Genomic DNA, 15,979 nt, shown 5'->3' with positions numbered 1-15,979 from the left:
CGTGTGGAGAAGACCGTGCAGCTCGCAGGGGAAACCCCGCAGGCTTTCGCGGACAGGTTATGGCCGGTATATAGGAGCGCCTGTCCTGGGGCACCTAACCGGGCATTCCTGAACCGGGATCAATTGGCCCACTGGCTCCGTTGCTTGTTGGCGAACAGCTTGCCACAGGTCCGGGCCAAGGCGGAAGTTTGGTTCGACCCCAGGAATCCCCTGACCACCGAGCTTACGGTGATCAGACAGTTGACCCTAGCCTATAAGAACGGTAGGGGAACCGATGCACACCCACCCAAGGGGAAGGTGCATGAGGTAAAACCCGGACAGGGTAGGAAGGAGTGACATCAGGAAGGGAATAACCCTTCCAGCATGAAGCTTAATTGTTACGGGTGTGGGAAGGATGGACACTGAAGGAAGGAGTGCAAAAACCCTTGGAAGGACAACAAGGGAAAGAATTCCTCAGCCTCAGCCCAAAAGACAGAGACAGGAATCCCTCTCGCTGCGATCGAGTCATTTCTGGACACCATGAGGTTCCTATTGACTGGCCAGGGGAGAGTAGCAGCTGCTACCGGTGCTCTGACCCCATCCGCCCCATTCAACCCACAGCCCTGACTAGAGCCAGCGCAGCCTGTCGACCTGTGTCCCCTTGAAAACGATGAGGGGAGCAGGCCCTGTGTTAAGATGCGGGTGAAGACGGTGCAGGGGAGATATTCGGTGGACACTGGAGCTTCCAGCACGGTGGTCCATTCGGAAGACCCGACCAATCCACCCCGGTCTAACAAGGTCCCATTTAGCCTAATGGAAGTCACAGGGAACGAGCAGGCTGGGGAAAGGTCCAAACCTTTGGCCATAGATTTAGGATCCCTCCCTACCACGTGGGAGGGTAACCAAAAGACCCACGAGGTAGCTGAGCAGAGGGCTAGGGAAGGAGAGTCTTGGGATCCCGGTAGAGCAGGCCCGGTAGCCGCAATCCGGGACAAGGGAGGCACACAGGGGGTAGCTTTGGCCCCGGACCTAAAGCAGGTCCAAGCCATCCCGCCCTTAAGGCCATCCCGGTAAGGAGAAAGAATGGGGAGTCCATAGAAGGCCCGTTCAGGGCAGCGGACGAGACTTTAAAACAGGCTGCTAGTTATGTTAATCAGTGTAAGCTGTTTAAGCCTGAGAAGAGAGAACAGTCAGTTGGGGTAAGGTCTGAGGATAGAAATCCTCAGCCTGCAGCGGGAACAAGCTCACAGAATGCACAGGCAGGTGCTGTGGCTTGTTTAAGGGGAGGGGCCATCCCGCCCACCGATTGGGACACTCCCCCACTTTTCTGGGATCCAAATGAGGAGGGACCTGAGGGCGAAGACCCCGCCCCTGACCCAGGTTTAGTTGAGGAGGGGCCCAAGGGCGAAGACCCCGCCCCGGACCCAGATTTGGGACCTGAGGGCGAGGACCATCAGCCTGCAGCACCAGGCTGCGAAGAGTTACCTGCCCCTAGCCCAGGCTCAGGAGAGGTAAAGCCTGAGGATGAAGATCCCCAGCCAGCGGTAGTGGTAAGTGCACAGACCGCACCGGAGGGGGCAGTGGCTCGGGTTAAAGAACAACCAGCCAGAAAAACCCCACCCGCCAAAGTCCCCAGAAGGTCCCCACGGACGCCCTAGCCAAGGAAACTGTGGTCACCGGCTCCCCATTTAAAAAGGGCAGCCCCTCGAGTGAGGGATCGGTTTGAGGGCAGAGGTCCCCAGCCAGCAGCCACAGACTGTGAGGGACCAAAAGTACAGGACGGTGCGACCACACCAAAGGGAGCGGTGTGCCGCAGCCCGAACAGGGATTAGCCTGGCCGCCCGGAGACGGGCAGCGGATGTACATAGTTTTGCGTAATGTAATTTTAGTTATTGTTAAGTTTGGGTCTTTAGTTTAAGTTTAAACAAGGTGATGGGTAGTTTTAATATAATAGTAGTATTTTTAAGAATGTTTGTATGAAGTCAAAGTCGCAAGACTCGACTATGCTTCACCAAGCCAGAGAATCTCCTCGGGACCTGGCTATATGTTCTTGTATCTCTTTGCAGAAAGGATTTCAGGATGAAGGGGGGCGTAATCCTACTCGCCCTGATAGGAATGAGCATTGGAAAGCGAGGTGACGTGGAGGACTCCCATATCTATGGGTGCTCGGGAGAGAAAGCACTGGTTGTGACTGCTGGGTGCAGCGAACAAGGCGCGGAGGAGCCCGCCATCTATTCCCATGAGGGAAGATGGCCAGGGTGGTTGGGATCCAACTCCACCCGGTACTCCAGCCGGACCGGGTTCACCTACGGGGAGGCCTCCCTCTCCTGCCCCAGCATACAGGTGGTGGCCACATGGGTTGGGGTCATTGAGGGGAAACACGTGTGCCTGACTTGCAGAGGACAGGAATGCTTCTGACCAGGCTGCACAGAACGAGGTGTGCGTGCTGTAGGGGGCATGGTTGCTGGGCGAGGGCCGCAGTAACCTGGAGGATTTAAAACAGGGTTTAGTCCCCTCCTGGATCAGCAACAAGCACCTCGCAGCCCTCCATCCATTTGAGAATGCATTGAGCCCGTGTCAACTCCGGCTAGCTTCTGAGGCCTACCCTGTCCCAGTAGATTCTGGGCACTCTAACCACACTATCATGGGGATAGTAGTGAGGATGCCGGTCATGCCGGTCATGGGTGGGACAGCCTGACCCGCGCCGGTATACAGGGTAGAGAACATTGGAGTAATTCAAGGGGGTGCACACATTCGTTTCACAGCAGTCCCACCTTATGTCATAAAGTGGGAGCACGCTATGACAGGTACTGACCTCTCAGGGTGCCAGAGCCGGGGAGCACACATAATACTGTGTCCCCTGCACTTGAACGCCTATTCAAAACCACAGTACGGGTTTAAAGCTACTGGCGCAAAACCTATAAACTGTACCATGGAGGTAATGGCACAAGACCATGTTCCCCCACAGGTAACATATATAGGAGGTGGGACATATTGTGTCACCACAGGTGCACCCCACTACCAGCATGGACAGCATAGCTGGTGTCCGGTAAGTGACAGCAGTTTCTGCTTTAAGCCCGAGGCAGAAGTTCAAGTGGCCCAGGAACAAATTGTCCCCATTCCTGAACCCTCCACTGTTCACCTCAGTGTAAAAGAAAATGCCACCAACCTGCAAAAGTATGTAGCGCATTTCGGCTACAAAATCCCCCCTCTCCCAGAACATCTTACCAAAATACTCAAAGCAGTAACAGTCTCACCGAAACATTTCTACACATTAGAGCAGAAGACAGTAGAGATAGGGGCTAAGATATTGGACATTGTAGTTCCACCCTGGTGGGATATTTTTGAAAACATAGAGGTCCCTTCGTGGATTAGACTGGCTTCCCACATTCTCGTGGTTTGCCAGCTGGGAATAGTATTGTACCTAGTGTGCACTCAGTGCAAGGGAAAAGGCCAAATACTAGAATTCCAAAACCAGAGGACCTGGAAGGAACATTATGTTAAGGTGGAGGGAGATACACCTGTTTGAATTTTTTTGTATTTCTGAATAAAGATTGTTGTTTTTTTTTGTGTTTTTGTTATTTTTTAATAAAGGCTTTGATTTGTTATTTTTAATAAAGATGTATGAGTACCAAGTGGTGCAGGGGTGTTGGACCCCCTCCATGCTTGGATGTGTGTAAATAATTGTATTTTTGCCTATGTATACTTATGTACACTGCATTTTTAAAGAATGGGAGAGTGTTTTGTTTGGGTATTATTAGTTTAGGTAATGCAGGGGAAGGTTGGCTCCCGAGGATCAGAAATTTTGCTCACACCTGCATGATACTGTAGTGTTACAAAGTATCACGGGGGGTGGGTAAAGTTCAAAAATTTCTGCACAATCCCAGAACAGAAGAAAAACATTATTTTTTTAATGATTTTGGAACATTATAGAAGAAATCTGTAAAAGGGATAAATGTGTGGTTGGGCCAAACAGAAGAATTTCAGAGTTAAATTAAGGAAGAGATTTTGGACTGTTTCAGAGTTATTGGGCAAAAGGGATTTAAATCAAAATCCCAGGAAGATTTGGCTGGTTTAAAAAGACATGTTCAGACTTGTAGGAAAAGGCTACGACAGGAATGTGGGATTGACCTCTGCAGAGGAACAGTTTGTGTATTCGAAAGTAGCCAGACTGTCTGGGAGGAACAATAAACGAAACTCAACCCCTATCTGGGAATTTGCATTCAATCAATAAATCAATGAAAACCCCAGCCTCACCTAAAGCCCAAAGCCCATTAAAACCCATGCATAAAAGAACCTGCACAGAATTTGAAGGCCTTACAGGAAATCTAAGATTAAAAGACTGTTTGAGACATTCAAAACCACTTCACAACTTCTTCAACTACTCAGGAAGCTATCCTGAAACAGTTAACTAAATGGGACCAATCAAGTGGTCCTTAACGAGTCAGCCAAAAATCTAACAAGATTAGCAGTTTTTTTTTAGTATAAGCTAAAGACCTGTCTCCACAAGAAAGCAGTTTGTTCGATGGGTTCAATCAGTTCGATCAGTACAGTTCAGACAGACACAGAAAAAGGCACAGCTCATTCGAAAGACATCAGCCTTGGGACAACAGAAGGAGAACGGAAGGAATCGCAGCAACCAAGGGCCCCACGAAACAACCAACCAACAATATTACTAACAACTAGGTAATATTGGGCCACCGCGACCAACAAGAAACCAACCTGGAAGAAACTGAAGATCTGCAAGTTTTTCCCACTCTACAAACTATTCCTGCGTTTGGTGAGCATTTCCTGGTCCTCTGGAATTCAACCTAGTTAGGATAGTGGGATTGGGAGGGTAAGGTATTTTTTTGCCTATTGTCATTCTTCCTCGCATATTCCGAAGTGTTCCCCCCTTTTAGAGTGATAAGATTTATTGTGTTGTGTATATTTTCTTGTCTCAAATAAAATCCAAGTTCTGTTCACCAACTCAGGTGTCTGTTGCAATTTCATTACAACCCCCAAATAAGTCCAGGTGTAGAACCAAGGGAGTGGGAGCGATTCGAACCGCTCAAAGGAGTCAGAGGTGAAGCTGACACACACACCACCCCCTACAGAAGCTCCGCCTAGCCTCTGAAGCCTACCCTGTCCCAGTGGATTGTGGACATTCCAACCATACTATCATGGGGATAGTAGTGAGGATGCCGGTCATGGGTGGGACAGCCCGACCCGCACCGGTATACAGGGTGGAGAACACTGGGATCATTCAAGGGGGTGCACACATCCGTTTCGCAGAGGTCCTAAAGTGGGAGCACGCTATGACAGGTACTGACCTCTCCGGGTGCCGGAGCCGGGGTGCACACATAATACTGTGTCCCCAGCACTTGAACGTCTATTCGAGACCACAGTGTGGGTTTAAAACTGCTGGCGCACAACCTGTGAACTGTACCATGGAGGTAATGGCACAAGGCCATGTTTCCCCACAGGTAGCATTCATAGGGGGTGGGACATATTGTTTCACCACAAGTGCGCCCCACTACCGGCGTGGGCAGCACATCTGGTGTCCGGTGAGTGACAGCAGTTTCTGTTTTAAACCCGAGGCAGAAGTTCAAGTGGCCCAGGAACGGATTGTACCCATCCCTGAACCCTCAACTGTTCACCTCACTGTCAGGGAAAACATTACCAACCTGCAAGATTACGTAACACATTTCGGCTATGAAATTCCCCCTCTACCCGAACATCTTACCGCCCTATTAAAAGCAGTGGTCATCTCACAGAAACATTTCTATACATTAGAGCAGAATATAGTCGAGATAGGGGCCAAGATCTTGGATATCGTAGTTCCACCTTGGTGGGATATTTTTGAAAATATAGAGGTCCCTTCTTGGATTCGAATGGCTTCACACATTTTAGTGGTTTGCCAGCTCGGTATAGTCTTCTACTTGCTATGCACAAAATGCAAGGGAAGGGACAGGATGCTCTGCTCTCAACATGAGGGAGCATGGGACAAAAATAAAAATAAAGTCTATGACCAGGTATAAAACAAACCTTGACCGTATGTTGTTATTCTTCCTATGTGTGTGTAATTTTCCAAGTGGTGCAGGGGTTTTGGACCCCTCCGTGCTTGGATGTGAATGTAATCGAATTTCTCGTACCTTGTATATCTGTTAAACACTACACCTAAAGGGAACGGGAGAGTGTTTTGATTTTGGGTTTTAGTTTAGATAATACAGGGGAAGGTTGGCTCCCAGGGATCAGAAATTTTGCTCACCCAGGATGATACTATAGTGGATAAAGTATCACAGGGGGGAGTGTAAGATTCACAAAAATCCTACAGATTCCCCCAAACCAAGAAGATTACTGTTTTAAACGAATATTGGGCCAAAAAGGGGTTTAAAGTTAAAACCCCAGGATTTTGGTTATTTTAAAAAGGACATGTCCAGGCCTGTGCAAGGCTGTGACAAAGGAGTTGGGATGGGCCTCTGTAAAACAAGCAGTTTGGGTATTGGCATAGGCCAGATTGTCTGGGAATGTTCTGGACTGTCTCAGTCATTCCACATAAATGACAATAGGCCTACGGAAGGACAGTTCCCGCCAAAATTACAGAGCCATCAAGAATATGCATAATGTAGTACAGGAAACTTTGGTTTATCCGGAGGTTATATGTCCGGAATACTCGATCTAACGGCAAAAATCAGGAGCCGTTTTCTATAAGTTTTTTTAGTTCTCGTTGCTTTTTTTCCCAGTCAGGCACTGCAAGGTCTGTAGCTATAGCAACAGCTTCAGCTAGAGACGCTTGCAGCTGCAGCCGACTGTTTAGAAGCTGTTGCTAAGCAACAGTGTTTGTTGTCAGATACGGAGATGAAAACCTCCGTATGCTTCAACATTAACTTTGTATGTCTGGCAGTTTTGATAGATCGGCAACAGCTCGGTCCCGTCGGTGCCGGATATCACAAAGTTTCCTGTACATGCCACTGATCAACAAAAGGGACCCTGACCACAGCAGAAGACAATCGAACAACAGTTTAACCACTCAGAGAGAGACATCCAAAACCACTTCACACACTCAAACCAATTTCGAAGCAATCCCGAACCCAGTTAAATAAATGGGACCAATAGATGTTAACGAGCCCGCCCAAAATTTAACAATGAACCAAGACTGATTTGGCGGGCAGATAAGCAAGGCCTCAAACGGTATAATTGAGGCCTGCTTTTATACACAGACAGTCATTTGGACAGTCAGTGAATTGAAGGAACAGTTCATTTGGACAGACAGTCTTTTCGGAACAATGACAGAGGCACAGCTCATTCGAAAGACACATCAGCCTCGGGACAATCAATCGACGGAAGGACAACAGAAGGGGAACGGAAAGGAATCGTGGCAACCAAGGGCCCCAAGAAACAAACAACCAACAATATTACCAACAACTAGGTAATAGTGGGCCACCGCGACCAACAAGAAACCAACTCGGAAGAAACCGAAGATCTGCAAGTTTTTCCACTCTACAAACTATTCCTCCATTTGGTGAGCATTTTTCCTGGCCCTCTGGAGTCCAACCTAGTCAGTGTAGTGGGATTGGGAGGGGTGAAGTATTCTGTCTATTGTTATTCTCCCTCGTATGTTCCGAAGTGTTCCCCCCTTTTTGAGTGATAAGATTATTGTATTATATTTTTCCTTCTCAAATAAAAACCAACGTTCTTGTATCAAATTCAGTTGTCTGCTGCAATTTCATTACAACCCCCAAATAAGTCCAGGTCTAGAACCAAGGGAGTGAGAGCGATTCGAACCGCTCAGGAGTCAGCGGTGAAGCTGACCCACACACCACCCCTCACAAGCTACATAACCAAATTGACCTTTGATTAATTACATCATCTGAAATAAGATTCTCTTTTATAGCATTTGTAAATTGGAAGATTTACAAAATCTGTGTTTTTTAACATTTTCAGGATGTGAGCATCGCTGGCAAGACCTTCTTGAACTGTTGCAGACTGTGTGGTAAAGGTACTCCCAGAGTGCTGTTAGTTAAGGAGTCCAAGGATTTTGACCCAGCGACAATGAAGGAATGGTGATATATTTCTGTTAAGTCTGTGTGTTCTAGTTGTAATTACTAACACAGACTACAAGATTAAAGTTCAACAGGTCTTTACTGGTTGGAGGTCAGGACTATACTAAATACAATATTACTACACAGTGCTTATATACCGGTGGTCACCACCGGTATTACATATACAGCAGCCAGAGAAAGTAGTACATCTTTTAAGGTGGAACAGGCTTAAGTTCTCTTAAGGTGGAACAGGTTACATACACCACAATCCTCCCTTTTTAGCTTAACAGTCATATCCCCATTTAACATAACATAATAACATATATAACTTCAGGTATAAACAGTTCAAAGGTTCAGTCTCTCAGGAGGCCTTCTGATTCGGTTTGGATAACGCCTTTCAGTGGTCTCTGATTCCTGTTGCTGAGGTGACTCCTCTAGTTGGTCTCCCATGCATTGGGTGTTATCATCATCAGGTACATTCCCTGCCGAGGTAGATGCTTCAGGTTCATTAACGTCTTCCACAGTTGTCTCTGTCGCAACCATGGGTTCGACCCTTGCTCTCGATTCTACCAGTTGATCCGCATGACGCCTTATCACATTGTTACCAATATCTACTGTGTACATCAGAGGTCCTTGTCTGGCCCGAATTGATCCGGACTGCCATTTTTCGTTTCCATAGCCCCTTGCCAACACTGGTTGTCCTACGTCGAAACTTCGAGTGGTCTTGTTATTAATATGCCGGAACTGTTTGTTTTCCACTTCCTTCCGCACATTTGGTTTTAACAAGTCCAACCTGGACCGCAAACTTCTGTTATAAAACATCATGGCAGGACTTTGGTTAGTCACTGCATGAGCGGCGTTTCGATATGCCATTAGGAAATTGTCCACCTTGTGCTGTAGCGGAATCTGATCATCGTTCATGGCCTTTATTGCCTTTTTGAATGTTTGGACAAATCTCTCGGCCAACCCGTTTGTCACCGGATGATATGGGGCAGAGGTATAATGTTTCACCCCATTCTTCTTTAAGAATTTTTGGAATTCTTCCGACACGAGCTGTGGTCCGTTGTCCGAACAGATCTGTTCTGGCAAGCCGTTCCTTGCGAATATTGTTCTTAACACCGCAATTGTCTTTTCTGAAGTAGTGGTATTCATCTTGATCACTTCTAGCCATTTGGAATGTGCGTCCACCGCAATTAGGAACATGGGGTCCATGAATGGACCAGCAAAGTCAATATGCACGCGTTGCCATGGGGCTGAAGGCCATTCCCATGGGTGTAGTGGTGCGATCGGAGGTGCATTTTGCACTTTTTGGCACCCAGCGCAGCTTTTCGTCAACTCCTCTATCTGTTGGTCAATACCCGGCCACCATACATAAGCCCTAGCAAGACTTTTCATCTTAACTCCCCCCAGATGACCTTCATGCAGTTCTTTTAGAACTCTTTCCCTTAACTTGGGAGGAATAATCATTCTTGTCCCATACATCAAAGTACCATGGCAGACGGGCAGCTGGTCTCGCCTTGCCGAGAATGCCGGTAACAGAGGATCACCACGTGTTGGCCATCCTTTCACTGTCACCTCGTAGACTCTGGACAGTGTCGGGTCGTTCCTGGTTTCTCTTTCAATACTTGCATTGGTGACTGGTAAACACTCGATGATGGTCGAATGAAATAACTCAACAGGGTCAACTTTCGTCGTTTCTTCTTCTTCAGGTAGTGGCAGACGCAACAGCCCATCAGCATTGCCATGCTGCTTCGTACCTTTGAATTCTATTTGATATTGATGTGCCCCTAGGAAAAGGGACCATCTCTGGAGACGCTGTGCTGTCATCACTGAAACACCCTTCTTAGGGTTAAAAATGGATACCAACGGCTGATGGTCTGTCAGAAGTGTGAATTTTTGGCCCTGCAGGTAATGATTAAACTTCTTCACTCCCCATACAAGTCTGAGAGCCTCCCTATCGATCTGCGCATAGTTGCGCTCAGCGGAGGTCAATGATCTGGATGCAAACGCGACTGGCCTTTCCGTGCCATTTGGCAACTTGTGTGAGAGTACTGCCCCAATACCATATGGAGAAGCATCACAAGCCAACCAAATAGGCAGTGTCGGGTTGAAGTGAGCCAACACTTCCTGAGGTGATCAATTCTTTGCTTTTGCGAAATGCCTTCTTACAGTTTTCGCTCCATTCCCATGGTACCCCCTTCTGTAAAAGAGCGTTTAGCGGGTGCAGTACCGTGGATAGATTTGGTAGAAATTTATGGTAATAGTTAATCAATCCTAGAAACGACCTCAACTGAGAGACATTATCCGGAGCGGGAGCCTTTACAACTGCCTCTATCTTGTCAGGAGACTTATGAAGCCCCTCCCGGTCAATGACATGACCACAGTACGAGGTCCGCTTCTGGAAGATCTCACATTTCTGCCGATTAACTCTAAGTCCATACTCTTTCAGTCTGTTGAGCACCAGTTCCAAGTTTGCGAGGTGTTCTTCATCACCATCACCTGTAATCAGAATATCGTCCAGGTAACATTGTGTGCCTGGAATTCCCAGTAATATCTGCTCCATGGCCCTCTGCCAAATTGCTGGAGCCGATGCCACTCCAAAAACCAGCCTATTGTACCGGTACAAACCTCGATGCGTGTTGATCGTGAGGTATTGGCGTGACTCTTCTTCAACCTCCATCTGCAAGTACGCCTGCGCCAGGTCTATCTTGGTGAAGTGTTTCCCGCCAGACAACGAAGCAAAAATATCCTCAATCCGCGGAAGCGGATACTGCACCGTGTGAAGCACCGGATTAACGGTGATTTTGAAATCTCCACAGATGCGAACCTTCCCTGGTTCTCCTGGCTTGTTGCTCGCAGGACGTTTCATAACGGGAACAATGGGCGTAGCCCACTCACTCCAATCTACCTTAGACAGTACACCTGAACGTTCTAGCGCTTCCAGTTCCGCTTCTACAGTAGGTCGTATTGCATAGGGTACCGGTCTGGCTTTAAAAATTTTTGGGTGTGCATGTTCATCAACCTTGATGTTTGCCGTAATTCCTCTCAGTGTTCCCAGTCCCTGCTGGAACACCTCTTTAGCATCATCCAATATTTTGGACAATCGTTTAGGTTTGACATCTGTTTCCCCGGAATCTACCGTTAGTGCCTTCAAGGAGTGCCAGTCCATATTCATTTTCCTAATCCACTCCCGTCCCAGTAGTGGTGGACCTCCTTCAGGTAGCACATATAAGTCCATTACTTGGCTTTCTTCGCCCTTGTGGACCACTTTTACCTCTATCTTTCCGATGGGGTACACTCTTTGCCCCGTGTATGTTTTCAATATAACCTCCGTATCCCGTAGGGGAATATGTTGGAATAACCTTTTGTAATCTTTCTTATTCATGACCGTCAATGCCGATCCAGTGTCCAATTCCATCTTTACTTGGACTCCTGCTATCTGAAGGGTGACCCAAATTGTCTGGAGATCTGCATCCTTACCAACGTTGTGTACTCTTAAGCTACCCAGTTCATTACTGCTAGCGTCTGAATCTGACTTCTGTTCGGGTGAACTGTTCTTTGTCACCTTGTGTACCTTTATGTATTTTCCTTGCGGTGACTTTTTGTTGCTGGTCTTCTTTCCTGACCGGCATACTTTAGCTATGTGGCCAAGCCTGCCACACGTTCTGCATTCTTGGTTTTTAAACCAACACTGGTTCTGATCGTGCGTTGTCTTTCCACAACAATAACATTTTACAGTACTCAAACCCAATTTATTTGTACTGAGTTCCGGTGACCGTAGCTGCATTACTGCCGTGCCTCTCGCTGCGGCTTCGTGTGCTGCTGCCATAGTGACCGCTTTCTCAAGCGTCAGCTCATTCTCCTCGAGCAGTCGCTTTTGTGTATCTTCTTTTAATAAACCACACACAAATTTATCTCGTAGCGCCTCTGTCAGTCTCGTTCCAAACTGACAGTACTTTGCTAGCTTACGCAATTCCATTAAATATTCAGCATTGCTTTCATCCTTCAGCTGCCTTCTGCTGTAAAATTTAAATCATTCCGCTAGCATCAGCGGCGTGGGGTTTAGATGATTTTTTAGGACAGTAACAATCTCCTCGAACGTCTTATCCGCCAGTTCATCTGGTGATAAAAGGTGTTTCAATTGCCCGTATGTCTTCGCACCCATTAAGTTTAATAATGTGAGTGCTTTCTCTTCGTCTGGGATTTTATTTGCTTTACAATAATTTTGTATGCGTTCTACATACATGGCCCAATCTTCGATGTCGCTATCAAAGGTATTAATGTTCCCATGTTTAGGCATCGTTGCAATTTAATTTATTTTAATTTTTATCCAAGATGGCGGCTTCCCGCTCTTGTCTTCGTCCTCCGCCTACAAAATGGCGGTTTTCCCGTGCTTGGCGGTCTTCACCCGTCCCCCGACGCTGTCTCCGCTTCACCGCGGCTCTCGCGCCTTCAGTTGCACCAGACGCTGCGCCTTTTTAGCCCGAATGCGGCCCGGCCCTTATCACCAGCCACGATCAATGTCCCCGTGCTGCGCCTTTTGGTCCGAATGCGGCCCGGCCCTTATCTCCGGTCGCGATCGATCTCACCGCCCTTATTCCTCCGTCTTCCCTCCCCGTCTGTACAGCCAACGCGGCCGACTTTCTGGTCGCGTCGCTGCCCGGCTTACCCACCACCGAGGTAGAAAGAAGATAGCTGACAGCCGCTGATGGAGGCTTCGAGTTCAGGATGTCTTCTGCACTCTGGTTTCTCGATGTCTGCCGCGCGACGTGTCTTCCAGCAGGGTGATGAGGGTGGAAGCCTCTCTTCGACGTCCGTTCTGTGGACGAAGCCGCCGTGGATATAAACTGCCGCAGGGTAAGAATCGGACTCGTCGCCACTGTTAAGTCTGTGTGTTCTAGTTGTAATTACTAGCACAGACTACAAGATTAAAGTTCAACAGGTCTTTACTGGTTGGAGGTCAGGACTATACTAAATACAATATTACTACACAGTGCTTATATACCGGTGGTCACCACCGGTATTACGTATACAGCAGCCAGAGAAAGTAGTACATCTCTTAAGGTGGAACAGGCTTAAGTTCTCTTAAGGTGGAACAGGTTACATACACCACAATTTCCAAGTCAGGATGTTGTGTGACTTGGAGGGGAACTTGGTGGTGGTGGTGTTCCCATGTGCCGGCTGCCCTTGTTCTAGGTCATAGAGCTCGCGGGTTTGGGAGGTGCGGTCCAAGAAGCCTTGGCGAGTTGCTGCAGTGTACCTTGTAGATGGTACACACTGGTCCAGTTAAACTTCTGGTCAGCGGTGACCCTCAGGATGTTAATGGTGGAGATTTGACGACGGTAACACCATTGAATGTCAAGGGGAGGTGGTTAGACTCTCTCTTGTTGGCGACCGTCATTACCTTGCACTTGTGAAGTGTGAATGTTACTTGCCACATATTAGACCAAACCTGAATGTTGTCCAGGTCTTTCTGCTTGCATGCAGGAGTGCTTCATTATCTGAGGAATTGTCAATGGAACTGAACACTGTTCAATCATCAGCAAACATCCCCACTCTGTCCTCATGATGAAGGGAAGGTCATTGATGAAGCAGCTGAAGATGGTTGGGCCTAGGACACTGCCCTGAGAAACCCCTGCAATGATGTCTTGGGGCTGAGATCATTGGCGTCCAACAACCATAACCATCTTCCTTTGTGCTAGGTATAACTCCAGCCAGTGGAGAGTTTTCCACCTGATTCCCATTGACTTCAGTTTTACTAGGGCTCCTTGATGCCACACTCGGTCAAATGCTGCCTTGATGTCAAGGGCAGTCACTCTCACCTCACCTCTGGAATTCAGCTCTTTTGTCTGTGTTTGGACCAAGGCTGTAATGAGGTCTGGAGCCGAGTGGTCCTGGTGGAACCTAAACTGAACATCGGTGAGCAGGTTATTGGTGAGTAAGTGATGCAAGATAGCACTGCATGCGAAACATGCAGAGATTTTTCACTACAATACTTCTGGTGCACTGTCTTATGTTCATTAATAAATAGACATTCTTATTATGAACACAGCTAGCTTCTAGCTAGTCATTTATTCAGTACACGTTCTCTAGGTACAGTATCTGTAGAGATGCAGCATGTGTGCTCCTGTGTGCAGGCTGCCATCTTGACTGTTGCCTTGTGGGTAGCCTAGTGCCTCGTGGGTAATGTAGTCTTAATATCTATACAGCTGGGTAGTGTAGTCTTATATACATACAGCTATATACAGCTCTACACAGCTCTATGGCTCCACCTAGTATCCACTATAGAATGACATGTTATTGATCATTACATCCTCCTTTCTTTGAGGTTTAACAAAATCAGTATCAATCAACTTTCAAGAAAACAATAAAGATAATATCAGTAACACTTTTGTTAGTGCTCTATAAACATAAACATTTTCAAAACAGTCAACACATTTTCAAAGCTTTACATTGTACTCAAAGATTAAGTCTATCAGGTTTTTTTACTTCACGTGTGGATCTTCTCAACACGGGTAAGTCTGATGTGTCTTCATGATATTGTTCTGGCGGTGAATGACAAGATGCAGTTGCGGCATTGTCATCGATCTGCTCTTGTATAGATCGAGGTCTCCTTGCGATCTTTGCTTGGAGAGGGTTTCAGTGTTTCCTTCACTCTTCATGCCATAACTCTCAATGTAGTCAATGCACTCTTGAAAAACTGCTGGCAGCTGGATCCCATCATACAGCATAGTCCTCTCAGCAGCCTCGGCTAATGGAACACCAAAGATTGGCCTGAGGGAAGAAGGAGTATCCACCGGAACTGCTTCCTGCTCTGGTGCAGGCTTCTTCTTTTTCTTTTTCTCTTTCCACTGCTTAACAACATCTGCTGCGGTTATATCTTTGGACTTTTTCTCCTTGTGTTTTTCCTCTTTGTGCTTTTCTTCCTTTGGCTTCTCTTTGACCTTAAAGTCTTTTTCTTTCTTCTTGGAGAAACTAGGCTTTTTGAAGACATGGATACCCTTTGGCCTTTTCATCCTTGATGGGCTCTCTGCTTCATCACCTGAGTCATCTGGTCTGCTTATGGCACAGTTTATACGGTAGACTCTCTTGACCAGTTCTAAGTCTTCACAAGCTTTGTCACCTAGTATCGAATCAAGTCTTTCAGCCACAACAGAAAACATGAGATGATGCACTTTGTCTTTGACTGTCACTTTAAGTCTGCACCTAAGCTATCTATTTTCTGTCCATTATAGCTCTTCAGTAGTACTGACTTTTTCTGTATTTTGGGCTTTTCTTTCATATTTTTTATGTCACTCATACTGATTAAGTTTGCTTTTGCCCCAGTGTCTAGTTTCAAGCTGGGCATTGTCTTAACTGGTGTTTGTAACCACAGCGTTTACAATTAAAAATTTCATCCTCCGATTGCTTTTCATTTCTGTTCTGCCCATGTTTCTTCCTCTTGTAGGACGCAGCACTGACAGCAGCATTATCACTCATTACAATCGCATCATTATTGATTTCACTGAAAGTCTTCGCGTGCTTTCGAGCTAGCTCGCTGGCTTGGCATATTTTCACTGCATTTTCCAAATTTAGTTCGGTTTCTCTCAACAGACGTTCCCTGACTTTTTTTATCATGAATACCAAACACAATCTGGTCACGAATCATGGATGATTTCAGCTCAGAGAAATTACATGTCTGTGCTTTCAGTTTCAGATCAGTTATAAAGCTATCAAAAGTCTCATTTTGTTGCTGTGTCCGAGAACGGAAGATGTATTTTTCATACGTCTCATTCTTTTTGGGAGAGCAATGTGCATCAAATTTTTTTAGCACATCTTCTAATTTTTCTCTGTTCTCCACATGTATTAAATTGTTCAGATACCGCGGCAAACGTGGGAGTTGAGACCAGAGTTAGTGAAACACAACTGCTTTAATCAACCTCATGGCAAAGAGGAACTGGAAAAGCCCGCGCAACCACTTAAATACTCCCCAGACA

Source organism: Somniosus microcephalus, chromosome 13 (assembly GCF_052327205.1).
Source record: "Somniosus microcephalus isolate GS21.2 chromosome 13, FLI_Smic_1.0, whole genome shotgun sequence".
Lineage (NCBI taxonomy): Eukaryota > Metazoa > Chordata > Chondrichthyes > Squaliformes > Somniosidae > Somniosus > Somniosus microcephalus.
The sequence above is the reverse complement of the archived record's forward strand: the minus strand, read 5'-3'. Positions refer to the sequence as shown.